A 22,828-nucleotide genomic window follows, 5' to 3' on the forward strand; every position below is an offset into this window, starting at 1 on the left:
TCTCTCTCTGTCTCAAAAATAAAAATAAAAACATTAAAAAAAATTTTTAGGGGCACCTGGGTGGCTTAGTCGGTTACGCGTCTGACTTCGGCTCAGGTCATGATCTCACAGCTTGGGAGTTCGAGCCCCACGTTGGGCTCTGTGCTGACAGCTCGGAGCCTGGAGCCTTCGGATTCTGTGTCTCCTTTTTTCTCTGCCCCTTTCCTGCTCACGCTGTCTCTCAAAAATAAATAAATGTTAAAAAAGTTAAAAAAAAATTTTTAACATGAAATGAATGAGATACCAAGAGAGAGTGTATGCATTGAGAAGGGCATCTGACTGAGGCCAAAAATAACCAACAAACCAACCAACCCAAGCCGAGCAAAACCCTGGGAGCAGCCTCACATAAATAATGGAAGGAGGTGGTCATGGAACCACATGGGGGCCAGAGGAGGACAGGTGATGTCAGAGCAACTCCTAGGGCATGAGGATTCGCATGGAGCACAGAGCTACTATGCTAAGTTTAAATTATCAAGGTCAACATTTAACCTCAGTCATTGTCTCAAAGCAGCCTGTCTGCCAACCACCAATGCCCGTAGATCCCGGACTCTGGCTTCCCACGTCCGCTCAGTCAAGGAGGCCAGCACTCATGGGGAGTGGCTGATTCTAAGCCTGGGGACAAAAACAAAGTCAAGAGGGTTCTGCAGCTTGTCAATCTCATCAGAAAGCCAGAATATTTTTTAAATCTTAACGGGGATTCTAAAGGGGAAGAGAACATTAATTAAAGGCTTTCACTGGCCCAGTTATGAGAATCTTGAGCATTTAAAAACCAGAGTACTCATGGTAATGGTTTGGGGCTACTTGAAATACATTGACTTTGTGAAAGGCAATGAGTTAATTATATTCAGAGAACAAAAAATTGATTCAAAAGGAAAAATATAGGATATTTTAATTTAAATAAGTACACGGTATTTGTGTACGCATTTATGTATGTGCGTGTATGAATTTCATTTACTCTGCTAATCATATGGCTGCATATGCGTGTGACTAAATTAATTACATCAATTATATGGTGTTTTAGAACATGCTGAAATGTAAGTACGGTAATAAATTTTACAGTCATTGTAATTTTTATGTATTTGCTATTAGAGTCTATTAAGTGATTAGAAAAGAAAAGTCACTGAAAAATGCCATTCCGTTTCTCTAAAGAAATTTAACGAATGTCGTACTGCACGTCCAAGAGCTTAAAAGATGTTTAAGTCATAGATGTACACGTTTCTGCACATATACACACCTCTATGTTTTTATTTTCATATATAATCTGGAGCGTCTGGATTAACAGAGGCAGGGTTTCAGCAGAAAATTATCCACAATGGCCAAACAGGACTGAAAACGTTCCCTTGATGCACAGGGTGAGAGGGCAAAGCAGATTTGGTTGATTGAAGGTTGAAGACGGAAGGAAGCCGGGGAGGTGAGTGTCCTTGGAATGATCTTAGCCACTAAGACTAAAGAGGCAGACAGAGAAGCGTGTGGATCCCAGTGTGTGTTCATGGAAATGTCTGGAACAGCAGCAGCCCTGGGGGAAGGAAGAACTTGTGCGTTGATCTAACCAATGGCACAGGGCCTTGGGCTTGGAGATCCCCCACGCGGAAGCAGGCACCTCTCTATTCGCCGACAGGAAGTCACTTAAATACGCCTGACAAGGCAGTCCAGGTGGTTAAGAAAAATCAGCCAGTGTACCTGCTTCTCAGATTCCCTGCCCCAGCTGAAGATCCCCAACCTCCAAGGAACCACATCTCACCCAGGAGAGCTAACTTCATTGGAATGTTAAAGACAATTTGTTCACTTATTAAATATAGGGTGCATGTATAAATACACAAGTTAGTTTTGCTTATAAAATGACATTTGAGTTGCTTGAAAAGAAAGCAGATAGGTTACATTTACGAATACGCCAAGAAATTTAATTACCTGGTCTTTTAAAGAACGCTTTAACATAAATGTTAAAATGGGTTAGTTTTGTACGTAGGATGTGAGGATCTGCGCGTTGAACTGGAAAGGCTTAAGGAAAATCTTGGGTTGGGGGATGTGACTTTACTATTTTGATTATTAGTTGAAAACCAAGTGACCACAGGTGGGATTTTCTCGGCAGGAGAATCACCCTCAAGGTACCAGCGCACACGGACAGGGAGGACCCGTCACTCGGGACAGCCAGCCTTTACCAGCGTTCCCAAAAGGACCCGGGAAACAAGGAAGCCGGGGGGTGCATCCAGGGGAAGGGACTGCAGTCTCTCCCACCCCTGTTCTGTCCCGATCATCAGAACGAGGAGGCAGAGACTCCTCTAGCCCCCCTGCCCAGCCCAGCAGCCTGGCTTCGAGGAAAAGCATGGGTTCTAGGTGGACCACATGGGCTCCTCTCAGGCCCCATCCCCACAAACTGGGTGCCCTTGGGCAAAGGATTTACCCTCAGTTCTGCCTCTGGAAAACCCAGCTAAAGAAAGAACCAACCTCACAGGTCCATTGTGAAATTAAACGGGAAAAATAAATTAATTGTGGCGTGTTTGCATCGGTCCCAGGCCCAAAGGGCTCAAAAGTCGGCGAGGCCAAAGGGGAGTGGAGGGGCCGTGACCCAGGGAAGGAAGGAGGGAAAAGAGGGCTTTCAAGCCCCTCCCCCAATATCCTGCATCCGGGCATTTCCACGGCGCTTACCGTGAGCCGTTCTTGGCATTAGGTACCGCCCTCCCAAAGACCCCATGAAATGGACACTCTGTCTCCATATCGAAGATGAAAACTCAGAAGCTCCGAGAGGTTGAGGGGGGTGCCTGAGGTCGCAGGGACAGCCACTGGTCATGGGGATGTCATGCCTTGGCTAGCTGGCTCCAGTCCCCGTTCTCAACCACTACCCCCAGGCCGTGTGAATTGAGCGCTTAATCCTCTGAGCGCCCCCATGAGGTGGGTGCCTGTGCGGTCCCCGGCGTGTGCACGGAGAAACCGAAACAGCAGAGGCTAACTGGTTTCCAGGAGAAACCCTCCCCGGGGCCTAACGTCACCGATGTGAACAGCACTCGCAGGAAAAATGCCCAACGGTTACCTTCATGCATCGTGTCATGGGCGCTGCTCTAGCCACTTTCCCTAGTGTAGATGTAATAACTTACTACGTACCTCCTTCCGATTACTCCGTGACATAGCTTCTATATTACGTCGCTGGGGCACATGAGGCCACGCGGGCCCAAACATTAGAAGTGGCTGCTGTGGGTCATCCAGATGGGGAGGACGAACTGAGACGTCACCCCAGGGCCGGCTGGCCTTAGACCCTCCCTCTAAAAGCCCTGTGCCACACACCGTGCCACACACCCTACCCGCACACGTGCACACACGCATGCACATTCTCACACATACATGGAAACACACACACGTGCACGCCTACACACACCCGTCATCACACAAGATCCGATGTTGAGCCATGACCTTCTCAACCGCTACTCTCGCACAAAGTCGTCCACCCAGAAAAGTTTAGCATCTGCCCTCTTCCGTCCACACACGTCAGGGCAGGGGAGGCTTCAAATTGCTTCCAGAGCCACTTTTCATTATTCCTCACGCAAGGCGAAACCTCAGCCAACGGCAGCCAATTTGCCACCAGCATCTGTGGGATGTGGATTTGCTGTTTCTTGTTTCTACTAAAATGAAGTCCTCCCTGAACAGGCTGGGACACGGGGAGGGGATGAACTGCTAACATCCACAGCGTTGTAGGATTTAGTAAACAAAAATACGGGAGCAGTTCAATTTGAATTTCAGATAAGCAACAAATATTTTTTTTTAGTTAAAAAAAATTTTCTTTTAACGTTTATTCATTTTTGAGAGACAGAGAGAGACAGAGCGTGAGCAGGGGAGGGGCAGAGAGAGAGGGAGACACGGAATCCGAAGGAGGCTCCAGGCTCCGAGCGGTCAGCACAGCGCCCGACGCAGGGCTCGATCTCACGAACCGCGAGATCATGACCTGAACCGAAGTCAGATGCTGAGCCACCCAGGCGCCCCAACAAATAATTTTTAGCATTAAGTGTGTCCCATCCTGTATCTTATCCTGTGCCTGTACCTTTAACCTAAATACATCCCAAATTACGTTGTTTGTCTGGTAACCCCGACACTGAGCACATGAACACGGCAAGGTGACGGCTCGCACTTACTTCCCCAATTTTGTGTCAGAAATGGAGCCTCCCAAGTATATTACTTCGACCTCAGAACCATCCGACTTGCCCTGTTGGTCAACTTTAGGCCACATTCCTGTTCTGCCAATTACAGGGAACAAACCGCCAGGAGCTCCCGTCCCCAGAGCAAGCAGGTTCCTGCCGCATCAGGGGAGAAACTCATCTGTTGTCCGCGTGATTGGCCAGAAGCCTGTCCCCACTTTCCATTCCCCCTTCCTGCGCGGCAATAGTAAAATACACTAAATTCAAATACTTAGACGCCTCACCCTGCTGTGGTTCATCACGCTAAATTAGTCCTTTAGAAGCAGGGCGACTTGTTCAGGAAATGAACTATACCTTTGAGGAAGTGAATGTTTCTTGATAAGCCACCTCACATTTCCTGGTCATAATTATAATTCCCATTATGATGATTCACTTGGTTGTGTGAACAGAACTATCCCATTATGTAAATTGTGTGCAATTGCTTCATAGCATAAGAGAAGTTTTAAACCATCTGTTTTTCAGAGGAGAATTGACCTGATCTAAATATTCCTTTTTGACAGAGGCAACTTTTTCTCAGCCAAGAATTCGGAGGAAGTGGCAGGCTGAGGAAGCTGACTATGTATACTTAATACTCCTAGTACCAAGTAGAGCAGCACGTTTTGTTCAACTCACCGAACAAATGTGATATTAAGCGGGCTTCAGCAAATATATCTTGGGATAAAAACAAAGTCTGTCTTTTAGCCGCATGTGATTTAATGAAATTCACGCACCACTGGTTTGTTATAAATTAGAGATTAGTGGCGTTTTGGGGTCTGGTTTGAAATACAAGGTGCCAAAGATAAATTCACTTTACACATGTTCGGAGAAATTGTATTATGCTCACCCAAGAAGAACAAAAGGGAGGTAGTTATTAAGGAAAGGGATAAAAATTGGAGACGGAAGTTATCTAAAAGAGGCAGTGATCTGGTCGGGTGTTACTGACAAGGAAGCTTCGAGTCCGCACATCCCAGGGAAGCCCCATCAGGCTCCAGGGCGGATGATACTGTGGATCATTAGCCAGGGCTGAGCATGTCAAGAGCTTCCACAATCTGAGGGATCGAAGGACGAGCAGCAGGCCATTTTATACGTTCTCCAAGTCCTGGGTTCTCAAGTTCGCATGCATAGAGATGTCAGGCCAGAAATTGGAATAAGGACTCCAGATCTTTCCAGCCCCGGCTGGTTGCTTCTGTGTAGGAATATTTCTTCTGGCCTCTGGCTTCAAGAGACTCCAAAAATCTGGATTTGTATGTGAAAGTTTCCAAAGCTTTAGGTACTAATGCAACCAGTTAAAAAACAAAAACAAAAACAAAAACATACTGTGAAACAAGAAAATAACCCTGCAGATAGACCCAGGCTATCAATCATTAAGTTATTACCTTGACACAAGCTCACGGTAGAAAGCATTTTGTACACAAGACTTGGGAGATGCTGTACTTACAGTGTCAATGGGGGGGGGGGGATTCACAATTTCCTTGTTCTAGAAAGCTCTGCTGTAGCACACAGCCAATTAGCATTGAGTGCCATAGGCTGGGTGCACGAGTTCTCTTCCTGGTTCTGTCCAAGGTTCTCGGTCGCCTTCCTTGTCTCCTCCCTGAGTTCAAATACGTGCCCCCATTTTCCTTGCAATATGACTTTGAGCTGATTTTCTAGTTTATCTGGGTCTTCTTAAGTGTCCTTGGAGAACAAGACAAATATTCATCCAGGGCAGAAGTTTGGAAGGGACCCCCAAATTAGATTTCGTTCAACTTGGAAAAGCACAGAAACGCCACAAATATTTTCAATACCCTGTTGGTGGAATTTCCCGCCCCCTTGGTCGACGACACTGACTTTTGTCCAGCCAGCCTCCTTAAGGCCAGAATTAACCACACAGAGTGTATTGGTGTGTTAGAGGCACAACAGGCTGGGGGTCCCGAGGATTCGGTTCTTGTTCTGTATCCAAAACCACTGACTAGGTGTCCTTAGATAGTTCTTCTTCCCCGAACTAGTTGCACCCAATCACCACTTCCATTCACAGCCACGGCTGAGAGATTGTGGCGTTCTCTCTGAATCCCACAGCGGGGTGGGGTTGCAAGCACTTAAGCTGCGCTCCCCAGCTTTTCAACCAAATGCTAATCCAGGCGGGGTGTTCTGAAGGTATTTTGTAGACAAGACGACTCTCCACAGTCAGTTGATTTTAAATACAAGAGATTCTGAGAGATCAGCTGGGTGGGACCCACCTAATCCGCTGGAAGACCCTAAAAAGAGCAGAGCTGAAGCTTCCCCGCCTGTGGCACAGGAGCGTCCCGCCATGCCTGACCGTTCCAGTCTGCCCTTCCTATGGCCTGCCCCCCGGATTTGAGATTTGTGCAGTCACCCCCATAATTGTATATGCACATTCCTTGGGAGAAATCTCTTAACATACACTACCTAGTGCTTCTGTTCTCCGGCCGATGTCTGTCATATATATTTGCATACGATCACAGAAAGAAAGCGTATCTATACGTACTTAAAAAGTAAGATTCGTATCACGACGCTAAAGTGGAAGTGGACATAATTTGACGAGTCGGGCCATGATATGAGGCATGCATGAGTCGGGGTTTCAGCAAGAAACACATAAGACACTCAAATAAGGATTGATCAAAGAAGGGTTTATTTACAGGGCACCTGGGGGGCTCAGCTGGTTAAGCGACCACCTTCAGCTCAGGTCATGATCTCCCGGCTAGTGAGTTCGAGCCCCGCGTCGGGCTCTGGGCTGACAGCTCTGAGCCTGGAGCCTGCCTGGGATTCTGTGTCTCCCTCTCTCTCTGCCCCTCCCCTGCTCCCACGCTCTTTCTCTCTCTCTCCAAAATAAATAAACGTTAAAAACTTTTTTTTCAAAAAAGGATTTATTTCCAAAAGGTAAAAATGAATAAAAGCTAATCACGCAAGTTTGGGTGGGGTGTTCAGAACCCCAAGAAAAAGTGCTGGACCCTGATCCAGCAGCAAGGAGGTCGTTCAAGTCTGCCCCCTCGTGGGCTTTCTAATTCCTGCATCTCCAAGAAGGTCCCTCCCTGGTCACAGGGAGAGGTGGGGGTGGGGGATGGGAAGAGGTGATGGCGTTCAAGTGTGAATTAACAATCTCAGCATGAAACTCCTCGTCTCCCCTGCTTCACTATCAGTGGGGTAGAGCCTTCTAGGTTCAGCTGGGGGCTTAAGGGGCATCTAACCACACACACTTGCCCCCAAAACCTGTGCCTGTTCTACAACGGAGCAGGAGTTCCTACCTCACCTTTGCCTGCACCCCTCCCCTGAGAACGAGGCTAGAGACAGAGCAAGCGCTCAGAAGGGCTGCATGGGTGGCTGTCTCCGCATCCCTCACCCCTCCAGCGGCTCCGGGAAGGCCAAGGCCGTATGTAAATGACTTCCCACTATAGAAATGGGAGCCTCAAGAGGGTCCCTGTAGATGGGTCCGTAGATTGTGTGTGTTTCTTCGCGGCAGACTGGGACGCCCCAGTTCAAAACCCTGCTGGCACCGACTCAAAGTGTCATACCGCCAATTGTGTTAAACCTAGCCCCCGATAAGTGCCTTTCAGCTGTTTGCGGCTTGCCTGCTTTGCACACCCCGCAAAACCGCACCGACATCTGCCTGCGGCAGATAAGACAAACCCCGTAGCCGCACAGACTTCAGGCAGCCGCTGGCCTTTGGAGCTCCCCGAGGAAGACTCCCCCCCCCCCCCCGTGCTGCTGAGCCACTGTCACCTGCACACTCGGTCCCCTCTGCAGAGCTTCCTCGTTCTCCGCCCCTCCTAGGTGGTATCATAGCGTCTGGATGGCCCCATGCAGTGGGGGGCTTTTGCTTGCAAACCTGTCCTGGTCGCCCGAACAAGCCCATTGTGTGCTAGTGCCACCTGGTGGTCGAATATTTTTCCTGGTTCAGCCCCCAAGTCCTTTGGGCGCGCTACCCCTCGTTGCAACGTCCCCCAGTCTGTCACTGCCTAAGTACTGAGTGCTGTCCCACGGTCCCAGTGCACCGAGCGAATTCTCAACCTGTGCCTGTCGTATGAAACGAATGGATGGCTGGGTAGACAGGTGAGTCTCACTCTGCCAGTTGATAATCGCCGTGAGACCTGGATCCGCTGTCTTCATTCGGATGTCCCCAGGGACAACCTTCTGCCATCACCACCCTCCCGCCGGCCGATTGCGCACAGTCAGTGCCGAATGGATGCTGTTGATTAATCAACAAGGAGAGAAACCACACGCACCAGAGTGTGAGCCTTGATTCTCGGGGAAAGATGAACGGGGATGGGAGCTATCTTGCCTGAAGCCAACACCAGCTCTAAATTCTAAACACAGATCCATCCACCCACGTGCCTGTCTCTGTCCTGAGGCTTCATCAATTCCGGGAAGCCTGTCTGTGCCTCCAGGCCGCAGATTAAGCCTCTTTATTTGGTACAGGCTGAACCGATGGGTTAGCTGATGCTTCTGAGCTCAAGGGGGTTCCCACTGTCTTTTTCCAGTACCCCGGCTGCTACTTGGGCATCACCTCGGGGATTTCTTTGCAGCTGCCGGTTCATTATCTTCCGATTTGACACATACAGACTAACGCCCGCCCCATACTGCGAAGAAAGCTTCCTTGAAGCCAGTCGGAAGTTTCTTTAGGTTTCCTGTTCTTCCTCCTTCCCCGCCAGCCAACCATCCTGAAACTGACGTCATCCTGAAACTTACGAACGCTTGACTTCTAGCACTTGGGGAAAAATGAAGGAACACTCCCCTTATGCCCCCGCCTTGAATTACTCCCTAATTACAGAAGGCAGGATTCTTGTAAAGGGGAGGTTGACTATGTGGACACAACAGTATGAAGCCCCCGTAACCGGAACAGCCCGCTAATGCTGTGGGAAAATGTTTCCGGGCAGGATTATTTCCCATTGTCTAAGGAGGCGCTTCTGAAACTTTGCATTTGATCAATCAGGCTTTGTCTTAAGGGTTAGGCAGTATCCGTGGCCAGCAAACGAACAGAAGTTCTCAGGGTCTGAACGCCCTTGGGCAGAGAGCGAAGACGAAGTTGTCCTGTGGTGTGGGACCCAATGGTGCGAATGGCCGCCAAGGTCAATACCAGGAGAACCACTGCCAGCCGCAGACACAGGTTGGCGTCAATGAGAACTTGGAAAATCGTTGCAGGTGCCACATCCCTGCTTCACCCAGTTTCCACCTGCGGATATGCTTATACTACACGACGCGAGAGAGTCGTTAAAAATAGAAGCATCCCCGCCTGGTTCTAACTGGTGCCACCCACGAAACTCCCCGCTCTAGTCTCTGGAGGACGTGGCTTTGATCTAGCAGAGCCGTGCCCTTGAAGAAGCCTTTTCTGGCAAAGGCAGCTTCTGGCTCTGACCCACAGAGTTCATGTGGGTGAAGACCATTTTCCTCTCTATGGACATTCAGTATGATGACCACGGGAGGTCATTGTTTCTCCCTTCAGGATGAATTAACAATTTTAAGGAGATGTCACTTTTGTCTTTGCATAAGGAAGATGGGCTTCCTCATTATCCTTGAACTCTGGGACCCTTTCCCACCATGTCTGTGTGGGGTTTCTTTATTTAACGCTCCCCCACTGCAGGAACACAAGAGAACCATCTGGATGGAGAGATTCTGAGAGGGGCTTTGGCAGGAAGCGAGGATTTCACAGCTCCACAATATACAGGAATAGACTCAGAAGGATCCAGAGTCTACGCGAGAGTCATACAATTGCTAGGTATCTTTTTTAGAAACTGGCAGCGTTCACTTTAATGCGATGGGTGGTTTGGGATATAGGAAGAGAGGAGAATGAACTCACCGTGGCTTTTGCCTCATTTCACCTAATGATTTCGGCATAAACCTATCATCGAAGTTTATCAAAAGGAGTTTCTGTACCTGCCATCTTATCTCTATACAGTAGGCACACCATTCACACCCCCGGTGGGACAAATCCCGGATCGCCAGGTGGTCCGAGGAGGAAAGAAAGAAATGAGCGCACAGAATTCCGATAAGACGCAGCGTCCTCCTTGCGGACTCCAGAAAGTGGAACGGATGCTTTGGGCAGCCATGCCTTTCAGGGGAAACTTCAGTGGGTAGGTGGGCTTCAGACCTGTTCCTAAATGGAAAGAACCTGTGTGCCTTCTGGTGCCACAGCACTTGTCACGGGATCAGGCGTGCGCTTGTGCAAATGTCTTAGCGGCTTGCGTTCGAGGCCATATGGCACCCACGAGCCAGTGGCCTTTTCTTGGCACTGGAAGCGAATCTGCCAGCAATCCCGATTGTCTAAGCTTTACTCTTCCCCCCCCAAGTCTTGTTCGAGACACTCAAAGACCCAGAGAACTACGGGACTCAGTCCCATCATGCTAGTCGCAAAGGGGGAGGGAGAGTTTGCTGAGCCCCCAGTTGTCGTTTGTGACACAACGACAAGCAAGTGGGTTGGTATCCAGTGTGAGAATGTGCGTTCCCCGGTCATGACCCCTGAGGAAAGCTCCCAGTGCTACGAGGCACCGTCACAATGACATTATTTTGAACAGTGAAGTCTGGTCTGGGGAAGACGCTTAATCCCAAATCAAGCTTGGTTTGGAAACGTAGGAGGTGAACAGAAACCAATGGTGAGAGAGAAAGAGAGAGAGAGAGAGAGAGAGAGAGAGAGAGAGAGAGAGAGATTGGAGTCATTAGATACACACTTTGTTATTATCCCCGGAGGTTCAACCTCACAATCTCAAGCCTTAAGGATTTGCTCTGAATGTACAATTTCAATATCCCATGAAGACACTGTCCCGTGATTGGCTGCACTGGGGACATACCCCCACAGGCACAAGGAATCAGTGACCACTGCCCTCGTGGGATGTTAGTGGGGGCCGTGGCTGTGACCCTGTCCTCAGGAAAAGCATCGCAGCTGCTGTGTCTCAAGTGACATAGACACGATGGGCTTGGGAGGTTAAGGGTCCAACTCGATCTCTGCTCAGGTCTTTTTTTTTTTTAAGTTTATTTATTTATCTTGAGAGAGAGAGAGCGCACAGGAGGGGCAGAGAGAGGGGGAAAAAGAGAATCCCAAGCAGGCTCTGCACTGTCTTCGAGGAGCCCTGATGCAGGACTCGAACCCACGAACCGTGAGATCATGACCTGAGCTGAGGTCAAGAGTCAGACGCTTAACCAGCTGAGCCACTCAGGCGCCCCTCTGCCGGATCTCAGGGCCGTGAGCTCGAGCCCTGCATTGGGCTCCATGCTGGAAGTGAAGCCCACTCAAAAAAAAAAAAAAAAAAAAAAAAAGAAAGAAAAGAAAAAGAAAAAACAAATCAGATGGCTGAGACTCAAAAGTGAAACCTTTCAAAAACTCTGAGCCCAGGGCGTCTGAGGTTCCGATGAAGACAGTGCTGTCAAAGGTGCTCATGAAGAATGTTCATTAAATTCATGGCATGTGAACGTGTAAATCAATGCTCTGCAGACATATGCTGACCTAACTACATTATAAAAATGTGCATCTATTTTATGTGTATCTCAAAAAGTCTATATATTTAAATTCGCAATACAAACCTTTTTAAAAAGCTTTTCCATGGAAAACCATGCCTGGTCCCCTTAGGATTGGGGCGCCTTCGAGTGATATTTTGATAATATCTATGTGCCCCCGTTGGAAATGGGTGATATGTGAGATACCACACACAAGGGACAGAGGAAGCTGGTGAAACATGAATGTGACCCATAGACTAGATTTGACTCTCACAAATGATTCCTTTGCTCTCCTCAGGTGGTTTGTTTTTAATGTTTATTTATGTATTTTGAGAGCGAGCGAGAGAGAGATCGATCAAGCAAGCAGGGGAGGGGCGGGGAGAGAGGGAGACAGAGAATCCCAAGCAGGCTCCACGCTGTGAGCACAGAGCCCGACGCAGGGCTCGAACTCACCAACTGTGAGATCATGACATAAGCTGAAATCAAGCAGACCCCACCCTCTGTAGGTGGGGCTTGGGCCACTCAGGGTAGCCGACAGTCTCCCTCAGGTGGTTGACCTGCCCTGGCTCCTGTGGGCTTTTGGATTTGAGACTCCTGGTGTGGCCGTACTGTCTACCCCATCTCCAAGGAGACGGAGCCCAGAAACCTGTAAGACCCGGTACATAGGGCTCACTTGATCAGCTATGTGTTCACACCCATCACTTTGTGGAATCTTCTTTAAACACAAAGGGACTTTTTACCACATAAGAATGTCGTCCTCAGGCTGCCGCACTGGATTCGTGTGACATTAGAACCACTGATTCATGGAAAACCTGTTTCTTTTTCTAGTATTTCTTGTTTCCCCTTCATTCTCCCATTCCACTCTTATTCCGTTGACCTTGTAGGCACCTGACCTCATAGGCACCGGACTCACATACTTCTATGTGACGAGAAAAACTCACACGCGTCCTCGTAAAATAGGTTGTGCTATTTTGTGAACGGACGTCAGTCACCGAAACACAAGTCGCTAGACCCCTACCTCACATCCCATTTCCGATACTTTCTTCACTGTTTATAATTTGCCATAAACACTTGCAGGCTGCTCGCTTACACTTGAACACAAACCGGTAAGTATCGGAAAGACTTCGCCAATTATTTCCTGAATCCCGAGCAAACGAGCATTGAGACTGAAATGTCTGCCTGAATTCAGTTTTGTTTTTTTGTTTTTTTTTTTTTGGTGGGGGTGGGGGGCTGCTAAGCTCAGCTCAGAAAAGCCTTCCTCCCCAGTTCTGAAGGGTGCTTTTTATTCGAACATTTCCTCACTTCCTGGCTTTGAATACTCAGAACGTGTATCCTCTCTCCAAGGCAGTGTTTTTGTTCATTGTGTATCTGTTCCCAGGACTGACTTTCCTTCCCTCTTGACACAAGCATCCTGCAAGACCCAATTTAAAATTGACCTTCCCAGAGCCTGGGGGGCTCAGTCAGTTGAGCATCCGACTCTTGATCTCGGCTCAGGTCATGAACCCAGGGTTGTGCCATCCAGTCCCGAGTTTGACTCTGTGCTGACCGCAAGGAGCCTGCTGGGGATTCTCTCTCTCCCTCTCTCTTTGTCTCTCTCCCCCACTCTGTCTCTTTTATTTACTTATTTTTTTTTTAATTTTTTTTTTCAACGTTTATTTAGTTTTTTGGGACAGAGAGAGACAGAGCATGAACGGGGGAGGGGCAGAGAGAGAGGGAGACACAGAATCGGAAACAGGCTCCAGGCTCTGAGCCATCAGCCCAGAGCCTGACGCGGGGCTCGAACTCACAGACCGCGAGATTGTGACCTGGCTGAAGTCGGACGCTTAACCGACTGCGCCACCCAGGCGCCCCATCGCTGTCTCTTAAAATACATAAATAAACATTTAAAAAAATAAAGCTGATTTTAACCATAAAAAAATAAAAAGTAAAATTTGGGGCGCCTGGGAGGCTCAGTTGGTTAAGCATCCAACTCTTGGTTTCGGCTCGGGTCGCAATCTCGCAGTTCCTGGGTTCGAGCCTCGCGTCAGCTTTTTTTTTGTGCTTTGGGCTTCGTGCTGACAGTTGGGATTCCCTCTCTCTCTGCCCCTCGCCCACTCGTGCAAGCGTGTGCTCTCTCCCTCTCTCTCAAAATACATTGTAAAAAATAACAAAAAATAAAAATAAAAAATAAAATTTACCTCCCCAAACGCCCGGGTCATTCCCACATCCTGGGGAGCTCCCACCCCTGAGAACCTGTGGCCTTAGGCCTTCACCTCCTGCGTTTCCTCACCTGTGTCGGCCTTGGATGCAGGCGGTCTCTACACATGCCGTGTGTCCTCTTTCTGGAACGCAAGAAGGTCCAGGACGGGGACTTTGTCTTCGTGAAGCTCTGATCCCTTGGCCAGGCAAGGACTTACCTGGAGACGTTCAGGGAAATTTTGCCAAAAATTAAAATCATGCCCATGAGATGAGAGCTATGAGGCGCTCACACAGAGCCACACGTGTGCGGTCTGTCCGCCACGACGCGGTATCTGCTTACGGACTGCGTTTGGTGGCTTGAACAGTCAAGGCGTGCAGCTTGAAGTCACAGTTTAAATCAAAGTGGCGGGGCATTTCTTTGCTCCGTAATGGGCTCACAAAGGGAAGAGATCACCAGGAGTAAACCCTGAGAACGGCGATGTGACTGAACCTTGGTCCTCAAAGCGATTCGCCAGACAATTGAGAGAGCCACTATTTTGTCTGTGGCTAAAAATATAAAAGTGGGGCAAGCTATAGGAGATCGATTTTAAATCATCTGACGCTACAGGAAAGACATTTTCTGAGATTCTTTTGAGACGGGATAATATATGTTTCTGCCATGGCCTTTTAATACAGAGAGAAAGAGAGAGCCTTTTTAATGCTCCGCTTCCAATACTGTGTCTTGCCCAAATGTTAGCATTTAAACCCATTACGGGCCGTTGGAATTGCTTTATTGAAGAATATGGATATGAGCTACAGTTGTTTCTTCTGTATCTGATGCCGTTACTAGAATCAAACAATTTACAAATTGTGTCATTAACTCACACGGCTGGTGGAAAAGTAATTTCCCACGTTCCTGCTTCCGGAGGAGCAGGAAACTGGAAGCTGGAGATGTTACCCGCGAAACGGAATTCTTCCCCAGGGGACGCGGGCAGGGCAAGGTCAGCAGTTACCTGCAACATGGCCACTCCTCATTAGAGCCTGGGAGGTCAAGTGTTCCCAGTTTACAGAGCAGGAGACTGGCCACATCAGGCCCAACCACTGTCTTCCGGAAACAGTCCCCAACATCTGCCGACCTGCCCTTGGCTGTCGCCAGGTACAGCCACCCCAGGGTCCCCCTCGCCCATCACCTTGGGGATCTTCTCACCCTGTCCCGTGCCAGAGCTCGCCCTTCCCCGAGTATTTCTCTTTCTCGTCTAACTCCCTCACTTTAGTGGAAAACTTTGTCCAGTCGCTTCCCCAGCAAGAGTGCAGGCTTAGTGACTTTTGAGACCAAAATCCAAACCACACGTGGGAGGCACTTGAAAAGCAAGGAACCCACCCCCTTCCGGAGCCCACGTTGGTGCCCGCATTCGTGACGGTGCTGTCATGCCACAGCGCGAATATTCTAGAGACCACGGTACGTAGGAGGTGCTACAGCTCTGCCGGGCCTCGGGGGTTTTGAGCAAACAGGGCTGGATCTCCAGCAATGCTGCTCTGCTCATCACTCGGGAACGAAACCCAGGGAGTGGCCTGGGTGGCGAGTGTCCACGGGGAGCGTCCACGGGGAGGTGGACGCAGAGGCTCAGGGCCCGAAGGTCAGAATTTCCGTTATTTCAGACCCCGTCCACGCTAAATGCACTGAGGATGAAACCAAGGCACAGGATTATCCACTGGGCCTTAGGAAGCCGGTTCAGCACAAGGAAATTTGTTTGCAGTCTGGGGAAATAAATTAGAATATGCAAAGCTTCTAAGTGCAACGCATTAACATGGAAGATAAAAAGGCGCATAATTTGATGAAGTCAAACATAAATGCCCTCCCTCAGCTTCCCGATTGCTACCTTTTCCTTCTTACCACAGCTAATCATTTTTATTGTGATTGCCATAGTTTGTGGAAAGAGAAAAGAATGTTTATAATGGAAATTATTCGCACCTACCACGTGTGCTATTCACGGCACCGTTCACCCTTAGCAGAAGTGGATTCTGACAGCCGGGTGTGGGTCTCTCTAAGGCAACCTGCTAGGAGCGTCCCCCTTATCCGTGGTTTCAGTTACCCGTGGTCAACCGCGGTCCGAAGCAGGTGACCCGCCTTCTGATGCATGGATGGTGAAGTCTCTTCCAAAGAGAAATCTCAGGTGATCGGACCCCTATTTTATTCTAACGCCGGTCAGCCCTCTATCTAAGTGTTCTCTCTCCCCCACCCTCCAAATAAAACAAGATAATATTTTCCTACAAAAGAGAGGGCCTGCCTGTTTTTTGCTCCGGGGTAATGGAATACATTTATCGACGCAGAATAAGTGACATGAGTCAGAGTTCACTCTGGAGCCTCCCATAGCTCTCACTAATCTTATAGTAAGAGACCCATCCAGTTCTTAAAAGCATATCCAATTAATCATTGTCACCCACCATCCCTGCAGTTTTCAGGGTCAACAGCGCAGTGTGATGCCCGCCCGTCTGTTTGGTCTGTAACAACCTCATCTTTGCGCATCTGAATCTCATCAGGGAAAATGAACGAACGGATAATTCTGCATCATTACACATTCCCTCTGCCCGCAGCAAAATATCGAAACATTCCAGTTCCTCTCATCCATTGTTACGGGGTCCTGGAGCAACACAATGCAATCCCACAGACAAGGGAATGCTCGCCTCTGGAGCTCCAGAGAGAATGCGGCTCGTGACATTCAAGATTTGATTTGAGACTCCTTTCCCTCGCGTGCGTTCAGAGAAAATAATACTCGCAGTGGTGTTATTCCCGGGAACAAATGCAAATTCGTCACTGTTTATGGCAAGGTACAGAGCCCTACCCAAGTTTGTCCAAGAGTTTTTACTTAACTCTTGTGTGACTGATACCTACGTACCGTTCTTGAAAGCTTTTTCCTACTGAACGAAAGCAGAACTTCAGAAAGGACACAAATCACAAGTGGGCAGCCTGCTGAATGATTCCAAAGGAAACCCACATACAGTCTCCAGCTGGGTCAGCAAATAAAACATCAGGGATGTCCCCGGGTCCCCAGACACCCCTGTGGTTGCCTCCTTCCTGATCGCTACCCACCCTTGCCCTCTCCGGGTCCCGTATCCTAACGCCCCCACGCAGCTCCGCGCTGTGACCTTGAAGCAGGTGGAATCATCACAGTGTGGATGCCTGGCATCTTTCGCTCCGAACTCACTCAGTGAGAGCCACCTCTCAGTGCTGTGAATCGGTGGTACGTTCATTCACGCTCTAACACCCGGTGTACTTATAGTCGGTACATTTTATCTACGGCACTTTGGGTACGGATATACCAAAACACTGATGTGTACCCATTATGCTGAGCATTTGGGTTGTGTCTGACCTGGGGCCATCTTCATGATGCCGCTAGTGACATCGTCCTACATGTATTCTGGCATACGTGTAAATTGCTGCGTCGGAGGGCGGGAGTAGGTTTCGTTTTGGGACACGATGCCACATCCCTTTTCATGGTGGTCGGTCAGATCGGTTTCCATTCCCAGCAGAAGGGTGTGAGAGTTCCGCCAGCCCCAAATCTTCACCAACGCGAGACATCGGCCAGGCTTTCAAACTTCCTAGCCTGACGTCTGAAAGCAATCCCATGGTGGTCTTAATTTGCGCTTCTGTGGTAAATGAGGTCGAGTGTATTTTGGTACATTTGTTGGTGGTGGGATATCAACCCCTCGCTCTCTGATATTTGAAAGTGTCTTTTCAAGGGGCCCCTGGGGGACTCAGCCGGTTAAGCGTCTGACTCTGGATTTCAGCTCAGGTCACCATCTCGTGGTTTGTGAGTTCGAGCCCCACATCGGCTTCTACGCTGTAGGCATGTAGCCTGTTTGGGATTCTCCGGCCCTGCCCTGCTCACGTGTGTACATGCACCCCTTCCAAAATAAGTAAAATAAACTAAAATAAAAAGTGTCTTTCAAGCCATTTTTCTAATAGGTGTGGATATCATTTGCTTATTGAAATGTAGAATTCTTATATATCCTGGATACGAGCCTTTTGTTCATTTTGTATGCGCTAATATTTTCTCTCATTCTGTGGTTTGTCTTTCCATGCCCTTGATGTGGTTTTTTTGATGAATAGAAGTTCCCAGTTTTCAGTGTCTGACTGTGTCTGTTGTTTTTGTGATTGGCTTAAGAGACCTTGCTACAAACAGCATGTTTTCTTACAGAAATCCTGAGTCTCACTTTTGCATATAGCTCCCCAATTCACATGAAACTGACTTAAAATTTTTTTTTAATGTTTATTTGTTTTTGAGAGACAGAGAAAGACAGAGCGCGAGTTGGGAAGAGGCGGAGAGAGAGGGAAGACACAGAATCCGAGGCAGGCTCCAGGCTCCGAGCTGTCAGCACAGAGCCCGTCACGGGGCTCGAACTCACAAACCGTGAGGTCATGACCTGAGCTGAAGTCGGACGCTTAACCGACTGCGCCACCCAGGCGCCCCTACACTGAGACATTTTTTTAAGAAAACATGAAATCTTCCTTTTTCTTAGGGATATTCATGTTCCATCCTTTGATACAGAATCTTCCTGACTTTGTATTTATAGGAGTTTGATTTTAAAGGGAGTTGATAAATATAATCTACTTTGTCTCAGCGTATTCCTCCTTGAGGATATTATTCTAGATAAATTTATATTTGATAACCTGATAGGAAAAAAAAAACATTATTTTTACTTTGTGATTTTTCCAGACTTGGTAAAGAGAAAAGTTATATAACTCTCCAGCAAAAATCCCAAATGAGGTCTTGAAAAGTTCATCTTTTTTCTTAAAATTTTTTAACATTTATTTATTTTTGTGAGACAGAGAGAGAGAGAGCGAAAGCAGGAGAGGGGCAGAGAGAGAGGGAGACACGGAATCTGAAGCAGGTTCCAGGCTCTGAGCTGTCAGGACAGAGCCCAACTCAGGGCTCGAACCCACGAACCACAAGATCACGACCTGAGCGGAGGTCGGACGCTCAACTGACTGAGCCACCCAGGCGCCCCTGAACAAACTCATCTAATTAGTTAAATTAATGCCAGTCGGCTGGATCTGGGAAACTCATATTTTAGGATCCAACCTGAAAATGCTTTAACAATTTTAAAAAAGGATATATTCATTGCATCGGGCAGAGATGCAATGCGGCAAACAGGAAAAAGTATGGGCTCTGGAACCATCCTTTCCCCAAGCTTCCAGCTGGTGTTACGGGGCCATAAACCACACGTCAGGCACCTTGGGTGCTGGCTTGCAGAGGTGGCCCCTGCCTTCACGGAGGGGAGGACAAAGCACAAGCCGAGCCCTGTAAACTGTGCCACACTTTACCAGCACGATCTGGGAGCACGCAGCAAAGGAACATAAATACCCAGGGGCTGGGAAGGTGACCAGACGTCCAGGGGTGATGTCTTCTCAGCTGGGGCCGCAACAGGATGTGGGCAGGTGGGAATGAGTGTCCAGAATCCGGGAGAGAAAACAGTCTTAGACTAATGGAATCTGGAGAGCTCGCGGGGGTAGATACGGAGCTCCACGTGAACAAGCCTGGATTTTAGCCTACGGACGACGGGAGCCATGCAAACACCCTCACACAGGGTCGGAGCACAATCAGGTGCAGGGTTGGCCCGGACGGAGAGCTCCTGCCAGCTCTGGTGGGGGACTTTCTGGAAGGAACCCCCCTCTGGGGCTCTTCGAATAAGCCAGAGGGCAAATACCGGAGCTGGAATAACCTTAGGGCACAGACATGGTGATAAGGAAACCAAGACACGGCCAGGGGACGGGGTTCACCGGTCTTTGTGGTCAGGGGAGAGGGAGAGAGAAATCAGAGACAAGATTCTCATCATTCCCACGGCAGCGGGTATGTGCGGGACCCAGGAGCTGGCCGTGGGGTCAGCAAACCCCGCTTAAACACAGCCTTTAACCATGGGCGAGGAGGCGTTTGGGTGGCTCAGTTGGTTAAGCGTCCGGTCACGATCTCACGGTCCGTGAGTTCAAGCCCCACGTAGGACTCCGCTGACAGAGCAGAACCTGCTAGGGATCCTCTGTCCCCCTCTCTCTCTGCCCCTTCCCTGTTTGCACATGCTTCCCCCCCTCCCTCAAAAATAAGTAAACATTAAAAAAAAATCAGGGGAGAGGCCAGGGGACTGAACAGCGTTTGTGAGCCCTCCCCATGCCCTGGGTCAGTCATCTTAACAAAACTAGTATTCACAGGGCACGCGAACTATCCCCTGGCCATTCCGTTATGCGCCCAGGGTGGGTGCCCCACAAGTGGAGCCACGTTGCCCCTGTGTTATGCTCCTCTGCTTGGCCTTGGAGGGACCAGACTCAGCACCCGCAGAGCATTACCAGGGCACCTGTGAACGGCAGGCCCACTAGGAACTCCGCCGCGGCCCCCCCAATCCTGCCTGAGCTCCAGGAGGGCCACCTGTGACGGGGCCTTAGGGATGCGCCCACACCTCGCTGGGCCTCAGCTTTGCCACCTGCAAAGTGGATCACAGGCTTTCCTCCTGCTCGGGGATGTCAGGGAGCTGGAGTGGTCCTTGTCTTGATGCCGGGAGCAGCATGCAGTGGGCGTCACCGGGGGCAGCAGAGGCAGCGGGGGGCAGGTGAACACGCAGAAGTGCAGGACCGGAACTGAGGTCACTCAAGGCAAGAGCATGGGGAGCTAACTGCGGTCAAAATAGCTCATCGGTATTTCGTTTTTAATTTATTTATTTGGAGGCGGAAGGAGAGTGAGCCGGGGAGGGGCAGAGCGAAAGGGAGAGAGAGAGAGAGAGAGAGAGAGGAAGAGAGAGAGAATCCCAAGCAGGCTCCGCATTGTCAGCGCAGAGCTGGATATGGAGCTTGAACTCACAGACTGTGAGATCACGACCTGAGGCGAAGTCAAGAGCCGGACCCTCAACCGACTGGAAATAGCTCATGTAGAGTTTAAAAAGCTCCTTGCGGGGGCGCCTGGGCGGCTCAGTCGTTTTTTAAGTGTCCAACTTCGGCTCAAGGTCACAATCTCACGGCTCCCAAGTTCGAGCCCCGTGTTAGGCTCTGTGCTACCAGCTCAGAGCCTGGACCCTGCTTCGGATTCTGTGTCTCCCTCTCTCTCTGCCCCTCCCCTGCTCGCGCTCTGTCTCTCCCTCAAAATAAATAAACATTGCGATTTTTCTGCCCCTTTCTCAGCGTGAGACCCGGTGCAGGTCAAGTGTGACCATCAGTACCTACCCAGAGACCTTTCAGGTCCCAACTCAGGCTGGAGGGCAACAAATTAGCTCAGATAACTCATTACAGACAGATTTTTAAAAAAGAAAAAGAAAAGAGGGCACAAGGTAAGGATATTTAGTCGAAGAAACACGCAGAATGACATCACACGTACTTTCCTGAACTGTTTTCACATACGAACCACCTTCCGGGGCCAGGACGAGGGTGACGCAGGCCAGGCACCCGGGACTCAACATGTAAGAAAGCATCCACACTCATACGCTGTGTCTACACAGCCCGAGAGCAAGGGACTCCTTACGCTTGGCGCCCTGGGTCCTTGCTTGCTTGGCCCTGGTCTGGTCCCGGCCACCTTCGTTGAGTTAAAACTGTCCTTCGATCGCTCCCAGCAAATTGCTTGCACCTGCAGCCCGCCCAGGGCCTGGGCGGGCAGCAGGCAACGCGAAAGGGGACTGACCCCTTGACCAAGACCGGAGGCCGGTCCTCTGTCACCCGCCACTCACCTCCAGGCCGCGTCGACGAGATCTTAAATCTCCACGGAGCAAATCCCTGACCATGAAGCTAGTCACGGCTGCTAATACGCACTTCGTAACGTTGCAGAGTGGATCCCTGGCTATAAAAACACCATGTTCTTCGTCACCTCACAGGATGGCTGGAGGTCCAGAGCGTTTCCTGGAGGAAAGGAGCCGTTTCCGGCCCGGTGCTTTGCCGCCCCGACCGCGTCCTCACTTAGAGCTCTGTGACAGCTTGAGATTGATTCCGCCAAGCTCGAAGTCGCCTCGACAGGCGTGTGCTTAGACGTGGACTGATCTTGGTGACGGCATTAGCAAGGAGTCCTAATATCTGATTGCTGTCGTGTGCCGGGCCCTGGGCTGTTTCACTTTACGTGTGGCCTTAACTGTATGGGGAGGCGCTGCTCCTATTACCGTGATAGCTAGACGTGTGTGTGTGTGTGTGTGTGTGTGTGTGCACAGTGCCCTCCTGAGTTCTGTATTTCTTCCCATTTACATAACCTTTGTAGCTTCCCCAGGTACATTACTGCTCCCACTTCACAGATGGGATTAAAGAGGATATATGCTCCACAGGGTAGGAACAAAGTAAAGATTACCTTTAAACATCTGTATTTGTGCACGCTAGAAGCAGCTTCATGTGCTTGGAAATTCTCCCAGACCCCCTTCTAAGCTGACCAGAGTTCACGAATCCATAAATACGCAAACAGCCGAGCTTCGTAACTCCGGGATTCCTGTGGCATAACTATGTTTTTTTCCTCTAGCAGGAAGGGTGGTCATTGTTGCCAGGAATAAGTAAGGTATTGTGCTGGTCCGCGGAGAGGGGACGTATCCAGTCATAGCCTAGTATAAAAGTCAGACGGGGGGCCCCTGGGTGGCTCAGTGGGTTAAGCGTCTGACTCTAGATTTCAGCTCAGGTCAGGATCTCGCGGTTGGTGAGTTCCGGCCCTGTGTTGGGCTCTGCACTGGCAGTGTGGAGCCTGCTTGGGATTCTCTTTCTCTCTCTTTCTTCCCCCCAAAAACAAATACATAAACTTAAAAAAAGTCAGACGCAGGCAGGCATCACGCTAAAAGGTGACAGCGATTCTGTGCCGGAGAAGACACTGCCACCCAACGTTGGAAAGGTCTCTACACGAACGAGTGAGCGGAATTAATGGTCGGAGGGGTCTTTGTACATATGGTCATTTTTCATGAACTGCCGAAACCCCAAGGGTCGTATCACCTCCCGCAGTAGAAATGCAGTGAGACGCAGAGCTTACCAAACGATGGATAGAAGAAGACCAGAGACATGGGGAAACATGGATGTGGACGTGAAAAAAAAGGTCGAGAGAGGAAGA

At 49.4% G+C, this 22,828-nt stretch overlaps 1 long non-coding RNA gene across 1 annotated transcript; it reads right to left on the reverse strand.

The window, feature by feature from the left end:
• Positions 1 to 1,264: 1,264 nt before the first annotated feature.
• LOC123381336 lies at positions 1,265 to 3,093 on the reverse strand. The gene is made up of 2 exons (XR_006588229.1): positions 2,686 to 3,093; positions 1,265 to 1,555 (listed from the first exon to the last, which is right to left on the reverse strand). It is a non-coding gene; the product is annotated as an uncharacterized LOC123381336 (long non-coding RNA).
• Positions 3,094 to 22,828: the final 19,735 nt, after the last annotated feature.

Source organism: Felis catus, chromosome D3 (genome assembly GCF_018350175.1).
Source record: "Felis catus isolate Fca126 chromosome D3, F.catus_Fca126_mat1.0, whole genome shotgun sequence".
Classification (NCBI taxonomy): Eukaryota; Metazoa; Chordata; class Mammalia; order Carnivora; family Felidae; genus Felis; species Felis catus.